Source organism: Canis aureus, chromosome 9 (assembly GCF_053574225.1).
Source record: "Canis aureus isolate CA01 chromosome 9, VMU_Caureus_v.1.0, whole genome shotgun sequence".
In the NCBI taxonomy this organism is placed as follows: Eukaryota; Metazoa; Chordata; class Mammalia; order Carnivora; family Canidae; genus Canis; species Canis aureus.
Genome location: NC_135619.1, coordinates 70,448,361 through 70,464,729, shown reverse-complemented (window position 1 = coordinate 70,464,729; position 16,369 = coordinate 70,448,361).

Below are 16,369 nucleotides of genomic sequence, written 5' to 3'. Positions count from 1 at the left end.
GATGTGGTTAATACCAGCAATTGGTTGATTTTAAGTAAAGGATACTATTGCTGATAATATAGGTGGGCCTCATCTAATCTGTGAAAGGCCTTAAGAGTAAAAACTAAGGTTCCCCAGAGGAGAATAATGCCTGAGTTTCCAGTCTGCCAGTCTGCCTTACAAATCTCAGACTTGCCAGCACTTACCATTGTATGCACCTATTTCTTAAAATAAGTAAATGTATATGGTGTGCTTGTGTGTGTGTGTGTGTGTGTCCTATTGATTCTGTCCCCCTGGAGAATTCTGGAAGATTCAGGCTTCACCCTCTTTAAGATATCTTTCTTTCAAAGGCATTCATTACAGTCAATTCACTGGGGTAGAAACAAGATGGTCTTTAGAATTGTATTGTCCTGTGTTTGAATCCTGCCTCTTCTACCTGCAAGCCACATGGCTATATGCTGGTCACTTAAATTTCTGAGACCCAGTTCCTGTACAAAAAAAAAATGAGAATATAAAATATTCCCCATAGTCATTTTTTAATATAATAAGAGGAATAAATATAATGTATATGAGAGAGTTTAATATTGTGTTTGGGGTTCAAGAACTCCTTGTTTTCTAACCTGGCCTTAAAATCTACTTGAACTGAAGTTCAATATACAAAAATCTGTGAATCTGGGTTCGTGGAAAGTCAGGCCACAAGATAAAAAGGACATTGTGTGAGAGGGTTGATGCTTTACATTCATGCGATGCAGACCTAAAATCTGGATAGTCATCATTCCGTGATATGGCAAGATTTGTTTCCAGCATATGGAATTAAAGGAAAGCATGTGTCACGGTTATTTATCTTCTGAATTCTCAAAAATGCTTTTTAAACAATGGGGATGGAACTGCTTTTAAAATGTCACTGCCATCTATGGGTTAATTAATATGCATATAAGGCATTCTAAATATACATGTCATCAAACAGTAACATACATTGCCTAGAGCCCTGTGTGCACATGCACTCACTAGCCTGGCATGCCCATAGAATCTGCGAGTCTCTGTGGTAGAGGCTGTGCTAAAATGTGGTAAGTATGTGGAGTGCAGGTAAACAAAATATACTCTCTTCTTGATTTCCGGGGAATCGTGACTTGATCTATATAGGGCAGAGGAGAAAGGAGTATCAGGTAAGAGATACAAGTTTATTGTTTCATTGTGTTCTGTTTTGATTGATTTCAGAGAATAGAAATGGCCTCAGAGTCAGAAAGAGGAGGGCTGGCAGTGATTAAAAAACAGCAAAGCCATTGAGACCTGGCCAGGCTGTGGCTGCAAGAGGCTCAGTGTCTAGCCACATACCTCATTGGAACTCTCATTCAAACTCCTAGAGGTGGCCTAGTGTCAAGTCATTTGTAAAGAGCAAAATGATCTGATGTAGGTTTAAGGACTCTGATTTAGGATGTCAACAGTTCAGAATTTAATTTCTAGCTCTACCTAAGGCTAGGTCATGATACTGGCTAGAGACAAGATCTCCAACTCTTGGTTTCCTCAAGTATAATACAAGTGCAATTATCACAGTAACAAATGATAAAAGTGCTAAACAATGGTGCATGCACTAAGATGTCCCAGTGAAACCTTGGGAGGAATTTGGGCAGCATAAGAGCATTGTTTGCTGGGTAAATATATAAATCCTGGATTCATTTCTATTTTGCAGGTAGATATTTGAATATGGCTTAGACATGAACGGTTATAAGAAGACCGTGGGTGGAGAAGACCGTGTATCAATGTCTAGCATTTGGATTACATCTAGGAGTTAAAAGTGATCTTTCCTGACGTACAAGGTATAGAAGGAAACTAACAGGCGGTGGGTGGGCTTGAGGCCTGAGTCGGGGCTGAACCATCGCAACTGGAATGGTGAACTGGGTTCTTGAGAAGGATGAGGGCTGAGTTGTGTCATCTCCTCACCTCTGTGCCTGGCAAGTACCCTGCCCATGTTGGAACCCAGATGAAGAGATAAAGGTCTATATTCAGACACTGCAGTGAATGATTGGGGAGAAGCAGCAAAGCTGTCTTGACTATTAGGGGTGAAAGAGGGGAGTCAGAGGCTCCTCTTTACTGCCTTAGAGAGCAGGCAGTAGGGGTGGGAAGGGCAAGCTTAGGAGGAGGATCTGGTTTGGATACGGAGCCATGCAGTGGGGCAGAGGACCCGGTGGCAAAGTCACACTGCCATCCATGCAAAGATGGATTTATTAAGCTCTTCCTGAGTCCCACATGCCATAGGGAGAGCTTGTGTAACTGTCATCCCATGCTGAAAGAAGGTGCTATTCTTAGAATATATTCTTGAAGATAAATTATTAAGTCAGTCTTTAAAATGAGTAACAGTGCTTTTCCCTGCCTGTATAGCTTTAAATGGCTCAATTTCACTGTTCCTCATTGTCTCCATCTGTAAAACTGGGGTATTGGAGGGGGGGAATCACTTCTCTGAAATCAGGAGCTTGAGCAATTAAGCCTAGCTCTATAACCAGTTATGTTTCTCAGTCATTGATTGTCAAATTTACCCCCAAACTCAGTGGCTTGAAATAACATTTATTATTGTTCTCCATTCTATGGGGCAGCTGGGTGGCTCCGGGTCTCAGCTGGGCTCACTCAAGCATCAACTGTCAGCTGCAGGTTGGGGTCAGCCAGCTGTCAGCTGGTTTAGGTTGGCCTCAGCCGGGACAACTGGGGCATCTTGGCTCTGCCCTAGCAGGCTGGCCTGGCCTTGATCTTGTGGCTATTGCAGAGGAGGAAGAGAGGAAGCAGAAGTGGGCAAGAGCTTTTCTGAAAGTCTGGGCTTGCTTCTAATTTTCTAACATCCCATTGTCCAAGATGAGTCACAGACAAGTCCTGAAGCCCGAGTCCAGGAAAGGAGCAGACAATCCCACCCAAATAATGTGAGGGTACTGCAAAGTTACATAGCAAAGTCCATAGATTGTTGAGGAAGGAGAGAAGTCTGTCTATTGCTGCAAAGGGTCTACCACAGTCACATCAAACTAGTTCCTTCCCCTTACCCCACCCAAATTCCGTTCACCCCTGCCCTCACAACAGTAGGCCAAGCCCTAGCACTTCACTATTGGAAATCCACAATCTGATAAAGGCTAAAGACATCAAAGGCATTGTCGTTTACTATTAAGTTACAATAGACAATTTATATCTTTCTTTATTGTCTTACTACTTATATCTTTTGCTTGGAACACAATATTCAAATTGAAAGTATACTAGCCAAAATCTTGTCAGTAGCAGGAAAAAAAAAAAAGAAAAGAAATAAAGGGAATTCCTTAAGATGATATAAGAGAGCCAGATTCCTAGGCATGAGTGTGTTTGTATTGGAATGTGTAGCTCTGAGCCTGTCAGGGGGCTCAAATTTGTGCCTCTTGAGTGTGTACGTGTGTGTGTATGTCTGTGTCATATGCCACACATTACTGGTGTCTTTTATCTCTCCTTTTATGTGAGTGGATATAATTCAATGGCCATTGCAATGCAGCTGTCAGCACCATCATTTGATGAACAAAGCCATATTTTGCAACTATGGCATGACGTAACCAAAGGCTATATTTGCTTAAGTACAAACCCACACCCCTCTTTTGACCATACCAACTCGGCACTATTTACAAAATTAAAAACATAAATTGCACGAGCAACCCCAGTGAGTTGCATTTAATATGTCCTTGGCTGGTGCCAGAAATATGTTATAACTGACTAATAATAAGAAAAGAAGCAGCTCTGAACTGTAACTCTGAGCAGTTTCAGAGCTTAGAGTTTCCGTCTTAGAAGTGTCCATTTGCTTCAGCAGAGGTGGGTAGCTCTGCAAGAGTCTGATCACAATGAGTTTCAACTTGATTGATCTCAGTATTGGATTGTCGATGTCTCTTATAGCGATGCTATATTCATGAAATAAGAAATGGCTTCAACTCTGATAGCAGGCAGACCTGGGTCAGATATCAGCTTTACTAATTCTGTGAATTTGGACCTTTTTAAGCTTTAGATGTCAAAGGGGGATAAAGAATAGGCCTCAATGTTGAACATGAAGTGGTTCAACAGACTTCTCAATTCTAGTGTTTTCAGACAAACACATAGCTTACTCACTCAACCCATATTTTCTGAGCATTCTATGTCAGGCCCTGGTGATTGGTTGCCCTGCATTTATCTCCAACCCCATTTGTCTCACTTATTTCCAGCCTCCTTTGGGGCTAGGAGTGGCCAGTTACCCAATTATAGATAAGACAAAGATTATTCTATTGAACGGCTTTTAGCAAGGAGGGTTCTTTCCTGAAGAAAGGAGACGGGCTCATGAAGAGAGCCATTTTTCACCCTACTCAGCCCTTCCTTTCCATCTTTGGCTATGCTTATGTAGGGATATGACACTTAGAGCTGTGGCAGCCATCCTGGAACCGTGAGGTAACAAGACTCAGGCATGAAAAGCCATCATACTAAGCTTGGTGGAAATAAGGAACGCAACATAATGGGTTCCTAGAGATTTCACTGAACTAACCTACCAATCTTGAGATAACCTAACTTTAAATTTCCTGATACATAGGGGTGCCTGGGTATTTCAGTTGGTCGAATGCCCAACTCTTGGTTTTGGCTCAGGTCATAATCTCACTATTGTGAGATCCAGCCCCACACAGGCTTTGTGCTTAGTGTGGGGTCTGCTTAAGATTCTCTATCTCCCTCTTTCTCTGCCCCTCCCCCAACCCTGTTTCTGTCTTTCCCTCAAATAAATAAATAAATAAAATTAGAAAAATAAATTTCCTGATAAATAAAGAATAAATTCCATTTGGCTTAGACTACTGTTTGTTACCTGTAAGCGGGGGCCCTACTAACTAATATAATCTATTGCATTGCAGGCAGTGTGCTACGCTTGTAGCAGTAAGCAAAGCATTCTTGTTTCCTATCCCTGTGGTGACTTCAGGCTTGTAGGAGATGCAAGTGCTACAGAGAGTGGGGACAAGTGAGGTAAGAAAGGCAAAGATGATGGGATCCCTGGGTGGCGCAGCGGTTTGGCTCCTGCCTTTGGCCCCAGGCCCGATCCTGGAGACCCGGGATCGAATCCCACGTCGGGCTCCCGGTGCATGGAGCCTGCTTCTCCCTCTGCCTATGTCTCTGCCTCTCTCTCTCTGTGACTATCATAAATAAATAAAAATTAAAAAAAAAAAAAAGAAAGGCAAAGATGCCTCCAAGCTGGGCCTTGCAGGCTACAGTTAATTATTCTGCACTTTATCTTCAATAAAATGGAAACATACTGAGGTATTTTAAGTAGAGCAGTATCTTGGCTTGATTTTTTTATAGGAGGTCAGCTCTTTTTTCACAGAAGATGCTGTGGTATTTGGAATCCATGCAGATAGTGAATAAATCTCCTCTCCGTAATATGGCACATAGAGAGGATAAGGGCCTCTAGGAGGGCAGGTCTGTAGGATGCCAAAGACACAGAGAACTGCAACAACATGCACTCAACTCCAACACTGCCCGGAGGGACATGGAGTATCTGAAGTATCTGTGGGAATGAACTCAACACTATGGACTATGAAGAAGCCAGAGTGATCCTTGATAAACTCTATCTTAACCAGGTGATCAAGGTCAACATTAACAGTGACAAGTCATGTGGAGAGTATGGCCCCTTTTTTGACATAATATGGTAAGGATGACACTTCATCTCTGTGCTCTTCCATAACTGACAGTTATAATGAGGAAAACATTAGGCAAATCCCAGGTCAAGATGTCTTACAAATACATGACTAGTACTTCTCAAAACTGTCAAGGTCACCAAAAACGAGGAAAACTTGAGAAACTGTCATGGTCTAGAATAGCTGAAGCAGACATGACGATTAAATGTAATATGGTACCCTGGGTAGGATCTTGAGACACAAAAATGAAAAGGAAATGAAGAAAAATGAGAAACAAAGTGTGGACTTTAGTTAACAATAATATATCAATATTGGTACATTCATTTATTGTGACAAATTTAGCATACTAACGTAAGATGTCAATGATAGGGAAAACTAAGTGTGAGGTATGCAGGAACTCTGTACTATCTTTGCAATAATTCTGTAAATTTAAAACTGTTCTCTTTTTTATAGTTCTATTTTTAAAAAGCAGCATAAGAATAAAAACACTTTACATACGAAGAGGCAAATTTTAAGATAATCAGAGTTTTTGTCAGAAATTATGCAAGCCTGAAGACAATTGAGTGACATATTTAAATTCTGAAAGGAAAAATAAATCAACCCAAAGTTCTATATCCATATAAAAGACTTTTCAAAAATGAAGGTGAAATCAAGATGTGAGGATAGATGTCTAGATCAATGGAACAGAACAGATAAACCAGAAGTAAACCCTCACATACTTCATCAAATTATTTCCAACAGTGGGCTGAACAGGGGAAGGGCAGCTTTTTCAATCAACGGTACTAGTTTTGGAATTTGGGGAGGAATAAAACTTTGAAGCGTATCTAACACCAGAAAACAAAATTAAATTGCCACAGATTGTAGAAATCAATGTAAACTATGAAACTATATAGCTTTCAGAAGAAATGTAGAAAAAGTATTTGCAAATGAGGTAAACAAAGATGTCATTGACAAACCATAGGAGAAAAAAATGATGGCTTAAAAACATCTGTTCTTTGAAATAAATCATTAAGAAAATGAAAAGGTAAGGTAGGCACTAGGAAAAAATGTATACAATACGTATATCTGACAAAGGACTGGTATCCAAACAATATGAAGAACACCCACAACTAAATTATGCTAAAACAACCAACTCACTTTCAAAATGAGTACAGGTTTTGTGCGGATATTTCACAAATTAAGATATACAGAAACCCAACATTATCACGAAAAGAAGGTCATCATTAGCCATTAGGAAAATACAAATTAAAACTACAAGGAGATATTTATCACAACACATCCACAAAGGTGATTAAAATTTAAAAGACAGCCAATACAAGTTTCTTGTAAAGTTGAAACATACAAGTTTCAGCAAATCTTATTTTATGAACTTACCTAAGAAATATGAAAACATTTGTCCATGTTTAGTACATCCATAAAAGCTTTCTTCTGAGTTATTGAAACCCAGAAATAATCCATGCCTGCATCAGGTGGACGTGTAAACAAGAATGGTATCCATATGGTGGAATATTATTATTATTTTTTCCATATGGTGGAATATTATTCAGTAACAAAGAGAAGCAAAGTGCTGATACTTAAAGCCACAAGGGAGAATCAAAACACGTTATGTAAATCAAACTAGCCAGACACAAACTGTATATCCTGTGAGTCTCCATTATCTGGAATTCTGGAGAAAGGAAAGCAATCTAGAGCGGCAGAGAGTTAAGTAGTGGTGGCCCAAGGCCAAATGTGGGTCAACTGAAAGATGCACAAGAGAATTTTTGGGGCAATGAAAATGTTCGTATGATTGTGCTAGTGGTTTCTCCAACCTCACTAAGCTGTGCTTAAAACAGTTGTATATTTAATGTAGAGTATGCCTCAATAAATTAATTCAAAATTATATTGGGTCCAGATTATGGAGAGCCTATGATACCAGAATATGACCTCTATGAGCACAGAGCAGTTTTATATATTGCTGTGCATTCAGAACCTAGAACAAGGTCTGCCACATATTAGGTAGTTAACACATATTTGTTGACCACATGGATTAGTAAGTGAATTAGTGAAGAAATGTCAGCAGGAGGGCTCTGAACTCTTGTTGTAAAATCAGACCATTTTCCGATTTTGTGGAGTAGCATCATCAGATTGTTCCCCAGGTGGGGAGGGGGTGGCTGTGTGGCAGGGGGATTTTAGAGACAATGCCTGTGAAATCAACAAGACTCAGTGAAGACTATCTTAACAGTCCAGCTGGGAGCACAGGGGCTGTATTCCCAGAGTGGCACCATGCTATCTTCTCTTTAAAAAGACTTGTGGAAGCACAGGCTTTAATCCCAACAGATCTGCCCCGTCTTGCCAGGATGCTTCCTGAAGCTGAATGACAGCTAAGAGGATGTCAGTGTGGAAAGAAAGGAATAGGACACATGCTCCTTCAGATTCTAAATGAACTGTTACCATGATCTCCCCTGCCTGGATGAATCTTGAGTAATGGGGTCAGGAGCATGATAACTGCAGACACCTTGACCCATGAGAGGAGGCCACCCTCTCTCATTCCCTGGCCCCCTTTCCCTCTATTTCTTGTTCCCTCTTTCTGTCTTATTAAACTGAAAGATGTTATTAGAACTTTCCTACCAAATGCAAATTCAAAACTTTGGGCATCTCAGCTTCACCTTTAAGAGAAACAGTGTTATTGCCTTCATAACTGGAAGCAGCAAATCAGAAATTAGAAAGAAGGCTCGCTGACAGTGATTGATGCCCAAGGCTTTCTCCTGATTCGCTGATTAAACTCATCAATCTATATGCAGAAGATGTGTCCAAGGCAAATGGAGGCAACCAGCCTTAACGGATCTGGTTGTCAGAAAAGGAGACTCTCAGTTTGGTGGTGTGCAGAAAATACAGGAAAAAAGAGAAGTGTACCAGGAGAATGTTTACCTCCAAGTGGGAGAAGCTCCAGGGACAGAGGGTACCCTTGGGAGGAGCCCCAAATGTGTGTGATGAAGGAGTGAAGAAGTGAGGGATGAGTGCTTCCCTGGAGAGTCCCAAAGCTTTGCTGAGTTTCTCCTTGGGAACATGGAAGGTCTCTAGAGTATGTAGGATCTGAAATGAACCCTTTCCTCTTTTTTCCCTTTATTTGCTGATTTAACTCTTTCTCTGCTTATTAGGTACAGACCTAGACTTGCCTTCCTGCAGTCCTTCCCTGGATCCCACGGTTCCACTGTCCCATTTATCATGAGGCTGGGTCAGGAGAGCCTTCAGACCAGTTACTTGGGGGCCTATGCTTACCCCTCCTGTGGCACTGTCCCCTGTGTGCGTGGGCTTTCCATTTTCTGAATGTTTGCCTGACCATTAGATATCAGGCACTTGGAGGACAGGCAGTTCATGCTGTTTATTACTTCCTTGCAAATACCTATTATGGTGATTGACACAATATGGGAACTCACTACCTTTCTGGTGTGTGAATTGTTTCTTCACCGGTTTTCAGTAGTTGGCATCTATTCAATAGGGTTCTGTTGTAGATTCTTCCTGAATACTTTGCAGCCTCTGTTGTTCCCTCTCCCCCAAAATTAACTTTCTAAGGTCACTGCAATACATTATTATGAATCAGGTGGCCCTACACCAATAGAAATTTATTTTCTCATGGGGCGCCTGGGTGGCTTGGTGAGTTAAATGTCTGACTCCTGATTTCGGCTCAGGTCATGATCTCAGGGTCTGCACTTAGCATGAAGCCTGCTTGAGATTCTCTCCCTCTGTCCCTCCCTGCCTCAAATAAATAAATAAATAAAATATTTTTTTAAAAAAGAAATTTGTTCTCTCACAATTCTGGGAGCCAGGCATCTGAAATCCAGATATTGGCAGAATCACACGCTTTCCAAAGACCCTAGGAGAGAGACTCTTTTGCTGTTTCCTATTTCCAAAGACTTCAGCTGGCCTTGGCTTGTGGCAGCCTCTCTGTAACCTCTGGCTCTGACTTCTCATCTCTGTATACATGGCCTTCTCATCTCTGTATCTGTGTCTTCTTCTTTTCTATCTTGTATGAGGACAACTTGTCATTAGATTTAGGGCCCATCTTAATCCAAAATGTTCTCACATCGAGATTCTTACCTTAATTACAATTACAATGGCCCTTATTTTGAATAAGTTTTGAGATTCTGAGTCTACTATTCAACCTGTTACACTCCCTTTCCCCAATCTAAGATTGTCATTGGTTTGGCCAGCATAGACTCCACCCTCAGTTCCAGAGGTGAGGTCATGGGTTTAAGAAAACCAACACGTCCTTGTCCTATGGCCACAAGGATTGATCTACACCTAGAGGGTCACATGACCCTGCTCAGGCCAAACAATGTCAATGAGACTTGATTTCATTTGCTCTTTGTGGGAAGCAAATTCTTTTGTTTTCACTGGAAATATGGAAGAAAACACATAGCCCTGGGACTTGCTGTCAGCCATAATGGGACTATAAAGACATAACCTATAGAAGAGCAGAATGGGGAAGGAGAGCCTGTAAATGGAAGGTATGCGAAGGAGGAGAAGAGAAAGGAAGGGAGAGAGAAGGAAAGAGAATCAAGAAGTTGGTTATTGGTCACATGATTCATTGAGGCCCAGGATAAAACCTCATTTGATTGGTAATTAAATAGGCTACCTGGACTACTGGCCAATAAATCCTTTTTGTGTTCAGCTAGTTCAGATAAAGTGTTCCATAATTTACAACAGAAGATTCCTCGTTTATTTATACAACTTTTTGGGGAAAAAGTTAGCTCAAGATGTGGACTATTGCAGAAGGTTACACTGAAATCTGATAAACACATTAACTCTATCTTCTTTCCTATTATTGGGCATAGACCTTATTTTAAAAATTAATGCTAACAGTTTTAAGTCAGCTGTAAACCCTGGGGATGATGCTATCAATAACTTACATTCGTTTCTCTTCTATTTATTTCTGTGTTTCCTTCATGATTGATTTCATAGACGTTGACAGCATTTTCAAGGCTTTACATTATTTGAAAAGTTTTTCTTGAGGTTAGTGAAACTAATATTTAAGGAATTTCTACCATATGCCACATACATAACTGGATATTTTCAATAAACAAATTCAAAGTCACCTTGTATAGTAGGTACAACTGCTCATATTGGCAGGTGTAGGAATTGATGCTGACAATAGTTCATTGATGTGCTTAGGATTACCCAGCTGATATTTGATGGATCTAGGATACCAACTCAGGGCTAGTATTACCTTAAATCCTATCAGTATGAAGGGGGAAAAGTTGGGCAGAGAAGCCAAGTAGCAAAAACCATTTTAATGGTTCTTAGGGAGCTTAGATTTCATCTGGGGAATATAACCCCAACACATATAGTACACTTTGTTCCAAAGAATGAGCATTCAATTGAAAGTTGGAAAATGTGGTGTGTTGACTTGTTGAAGGATCCATAGTTGTGTTTTGATGGTCTTGAAATCTCCTAAATTTTTACATAATTTTGTGAATGAGTGCAAATATGCATTTTTTTCCTAGGAAGAGAAGCTTTTTATGTAGTCTTTTAGTTTCCATAAATATTATAGACCAAGGTAGTCTTCAAGGAATTATTGAGTCCATGTAAGATGCTAATTGAGAAACAAAGTATGTAGAACCTTCTTATGTCTGCTATTGTCTCACAAAAGTGAAATTCAAGTGATCTGGAAAGGTTAGGGATGGATACCATGAAGAATGACTGAATGGGAGGAAGTCACCTTGAGGGTAGGAATGAGAAAGGACAGCCAAGAGTTACATCACATGAGTATTCCTGGAGCTCAGGATTAAATCTCCCAGTTCCAGCCAAAGAAAAGATAGATTCTTGGGCAAGGGAAGAGTGATCTGTAGGATCTTTATAATTCAGAGAAGGCCAGCTTGCTATCACTGTACCAGTCCAAAAGAACATTGGCTTGAGCTACAAGAAAAATTTGGTAAATGGGAATTAAAGAGTCAGTACTACTAAACCTAGAGTGATCTTTTGGAGTAAAAATATGTATTAGTAGGAAATCTTGTTCTTCTCTATTCATTTTAATGCATAATGAATAAACGTAGAAATCATGATGATGCATTATCATGTATTTCTCCAAAGTGTCTTCTTCAAAATACAGCCTTCTTCATCACCCCTGCTGATCCAATCCCTCTGCCCTCAGCTGCTTTTGCATATGCTATTCCAGCAGCCTTCCAGCCATTCTCCCCACCTGCATTCTTTTCCCAGCCTAAATGGTGGAATGTAGATGACTTGAGATCGTAAATGAACACACAAGAGATTGCAGCTTCTAAAAGACATAGACTCCCATGATGCTTGAGTTCCAGAATCTTCCTTCCATGTCCTTCTCTGTTTAAGCAAGCCATTTCCTTAATATTTTGTAGTGGAAGTACAATGCTTGTCTTCTCACAGAGTCCTGACTCCTTAGCATCACTTACTGGCCTTGCATGGCCTGCCCTTGCTTCCCTCTGCTTTCTCCTCCCTATCACACCCCGGGTGACCCTATGTGCTCTAAGCAATTCCCAGAAGTTGGAGGAAGATGGAGTGAGATGCCATCTCTAAGGGACAGTGTCTGATTCACAGCAGGCATCAGACATAGAATAATCTTTGTGCTTTCTTCTCTCAGCCCGCAGGGGATCCGAAGATGGAATCTTATCTACTCTGCCCATTTATTATTTTATTTTATGATGATTACTGTTATAGTTATTAATAATGAGTAATACTATTATTATTTTAGGTATCAGCAATTTATTACATATTCTTTCTGTGAGTTTTAGAAACTTCTACTGTCACAGAGTGGAAGAAATAATGACCTATTTTGTAACAACTACACTCAGACCAAGATTAAAAGGCTACTTCTTGCTGGTAATTTTGAAACACTGTCTTTATACCTGTGCTTTATGAGGGTGCCTAATGTCTTTGAAGATTATGAGTAGAGTAATGGCAAAAGACAAAGCTCATGAGAGGACATTAAAAAGAAAATATAAAACACACACAGATTTTTGTGAGTAGCGACTCTGCATTAGGTATGAAATAAACATTCATAGTTAATTGTCACAGCAATACTACAAGGTTAATACCATTATTATACCTATTTTATTGATGATAACATAAAGGTGTAAAGATAGATGGTTTGGAAGTTCAAAGAGAAATAAGGACCAAAGACAGAAGCCTGCTTAATCTGTCAATTTTCACGAAGCTTTGACTCGGCATCATAGACTTAGAAAGCATCCCCCTGCCCTGGCCTGTGAGGTTACGTAATGGTACTAAAGCAATTTCCAACTGGCTTAACACATTCTCCCACAAGCCAGTAAAATAACACTTGGCCTCCTCCATGAAGTCTTAACCTTTTAGCCCCTTGGCCAGGCCTCTGATTTACACTGGCCTGTGGCCACAGGGGCTCACCCTTTCTCTGACCTGATGACCTGCCTAAGATCCATCCTACTGACTGAAGGAAATTCTGGAGCGCAGGCTTTACTACTGAGCCAATTTCAGTTGTCAGGGCTGATTTATCCAGTTAAAGGGATGATGATAAAGTAAAAGGCCTCCTTCCTTATCTTCTGGCTCCCCTCTCTCCGCTCCCATGATTCCCACACCCTCCACCTGAATGTTGCTCAATTCCTCTTGAAGCTCTGCCCACACGTCTCCTTTTCTCCTTTTAGTCCGCCAGCCTTCAGATTGTTCATCTTTCCTTCAGAACCATCCCTTTCCACCTCTTGCCTTGCGTTATTGCCTCTTAACTTGTCCTGTTCAATATGGCAGCCACTATTTATGTTTAAATTAATTTAAGGAAAATAAAATTCAATACTCAGTTCCTCAGTCACCCCGGCCACATTTCAAGTGCCCAATGGCCACATGTGGCTACAGCTACAGTATTGCAGGGTGAAAATATAGAACATCTCATCATTTCATCATAACAGAAAGTTCTATTGGATAATGCTGTCCTAAACCACACTGATTTATGGGTTTCTGTCTTCTCTAAGCAGTGAGAAACTTCCAAACAGAGTGATCGTTGGCATTGACAAGTGAAAGTTCAATTTCCTTAGCGTGGCAGTGGAAGCTTTTCTACTGGCTTCCAAATTACCTTGCTAGTCTCATTTGAGTTAAAATTATAGACTTTGGAGGGGACTGATTTGGGGACATGGTGGAAGAAGTGGGGATTCCGTTTGAGCAGTATCTCATTCTTTTGGTGCCCACTGCTGGCTGGAACACCTCTCACATTTCCTTAGCTATGTGCCTGATTCCAAAGTTGTTTCAAAACCTGGTCAAACTGCATCACCTCCGTGCAGAGGCAAGGAAACAAATTTTGTACACGTTCACGTGAGTATTCCCTTCCTGAAGGTGTCAGGTTGTATCCTCATGAAATTATATCCCTTTATAGATGCCATGTAGCTATATTTTTTCACCTCCTACTAAAATCATGTATTCATTCATATCTGCATTCATTCATTCATCCATTTGCTAAATACTTAGAGCATCTATAATGTGCCAGACCCAGTGACATCAACAAGCAGCATCTGTGTGTTTTTTTGGATTTTTGCATTCACCAAACTTATCCTCCAGGGAAGAAAATGATAGATGTTGGGTACTTTTAAAAAACTAGTGCAGCTAGTCAAGTGGGGTGAGTGCTAAGAATAAGTACAATGAGTTGAACATGTAATAGGAGAAGCTAACCAGGGGGTTGAGGAAGTTTTACCCTGGGGGCTGCTTGTGAGTCAGGCAAACATCTGGAAAGGGTGGGTTGGGAGGCACAGAGCATTTCAGATGAGGAAGCAACACCTGTGTCAGGAAGAAGCATGCAATTTTCAAAGTGTTTGCAAGGAGACTGGAGTGTCTACAGGGCAGAGATATGTAGGGCAGAGAGCAAGCAGGGAGGCTGAAGGGGTAAGCTACAGTAAGGATACTGGATACAAACCAGGATGATTATAACATTTCTCATTTAAACAGGGACACTTGAGGTAGTAAAAATGGGTATTGTCAATGTCTATGATGGGACAATAGGTATAAATTGAGACTATACTGGGCAGATTTGGGTGTCTGGTCACCCCACTTTAACTTGAGAGCAATAGGAAAACACTGGGTCATTTAATGCCAAGAAATGGCTTGGCTTGGGTGTCTGGGTGGCTCAGTTGGTTGAGCATCTGCCTTCGCTCAGGTCATGATCTCAGAGTCCTGGGATGGAGTCCCACACTGGACTCTCTGCCCAGCAGGGAGTCTGCTTCTCCATCTCCCTCTCCCTTTGTGCTCTCCCGCCACCTCAAATAAATAAAATATTTTTAAAAAATGGCTTGGCTTGATTAATTTACATTCTAATGTGATTTCTGGTTCTAAAGCATTGTCAGATTGGATGGTAGCAGGAATAAATGTAGCATGAAGATGGCCATTCAAACTGGGGTAGGGAGAATGAAAGTAAAAGAAGCCTTGTTCAGTAGATAGTGAAGAGATGAGGTGGAGGAGAAGAAATACATCTAGAAGACCTTGGCTGGAGCCATTGGGAGCTCATGGGCCATGCTGGTGGACAGCCAATAGGAATTCAGGAGTGGATATTTGAGATATCACTGACTGCTGCACCTTCACTTCTATGTCCATGGCTCTCTTGTATCTCCTTCACGTGGGTGATTCCCAACCTGTGTCTCCAACATAAGATTTGCTCTCTGACTAGTTTGCATAGCTCTGACTGCCTTCCACATATATAGTTAAGATTAACAAGATATTACATTTTTTTTAAAAAAAGATTTTATTTATTTGAAAGGAGAGGGACAGAAGGAGAGAGACAAGCAGACACCCTGCTGAGCAGGGACCCCCCCCCCGCCCCCCCCCCAAAAATAAAACCACAGAGCTCCATCCCAGGACCCTGAGATCATAACCTGAACTGAAGTCAGACACTTAACCAGAGGAGCCATGCAGGTGCCCCAAGGTCAGCAAGATATTTTAAAAATGCAACTCATATCTGAGACATTTAATAGACTGAATATCTGTTAAAGTTTTTTGAAACAGAAAAAAATCAATAATAAATTGATAGAAGCATAGCTATTTTTTTTTCTCCTGGACAGAGGATTCGATAACATTAGAGTGAGCAGAATTAGCATTCTAGAGATAGCATCTTGAATTATAGAGTACTCAGCAGCCCATGCCGTGGTACCTTGTAATTTAGAGTTCTTTATATTTCAGTATTGTGTTTGGTCCTGGTTTCTAGCTTTCTTTTATTCTGAGTTAGTCATCACGTTTACTGTCTTTCCTGGCATTGTTTATAAGGGCTCCAGCTCCTCGCATGCAGCAGATTCATGCAGTGCGCTATATTTGGGTTTTAAATCAATCACAGACTGAGAAACTGCACATTATTCCAAGCAATTCATTTAATATTTTATCAAGAAAATGTAATTAGGATTTTCTGAAAACAAGTTTCCAGACAATCAGGGGAAACAGCCACAACTCATTTACAAGACTGGTTGTGGGTAGAGGTCCTTGGGTAGCTGGGCCAAGACCTTCAACTTTTTATCACGATGCGTTCTCTGACTCTTCCGTGGAGCCGCAGGCAGGTGAACGTGACCTCCGACAGGTGCAAAGGAGAAATGAGAGATAACACACCCACGGAAAGGTGCGCTTTACTCGTCCCCCTTTGGTTTAATTCAAGGTATAAAGCAAGCTTATTTTGAGACTTGCTCGTGTATTTTGCTGAGTGGCAGGCTGACTGGCAGACAGTGAGATCCATGAAGGCTGACGGCTGCTTTCCAAGCGAGCGCAGCCCAGAGCTTGAAGCGAGAGTGGGGCCGAGTCAAGGGATG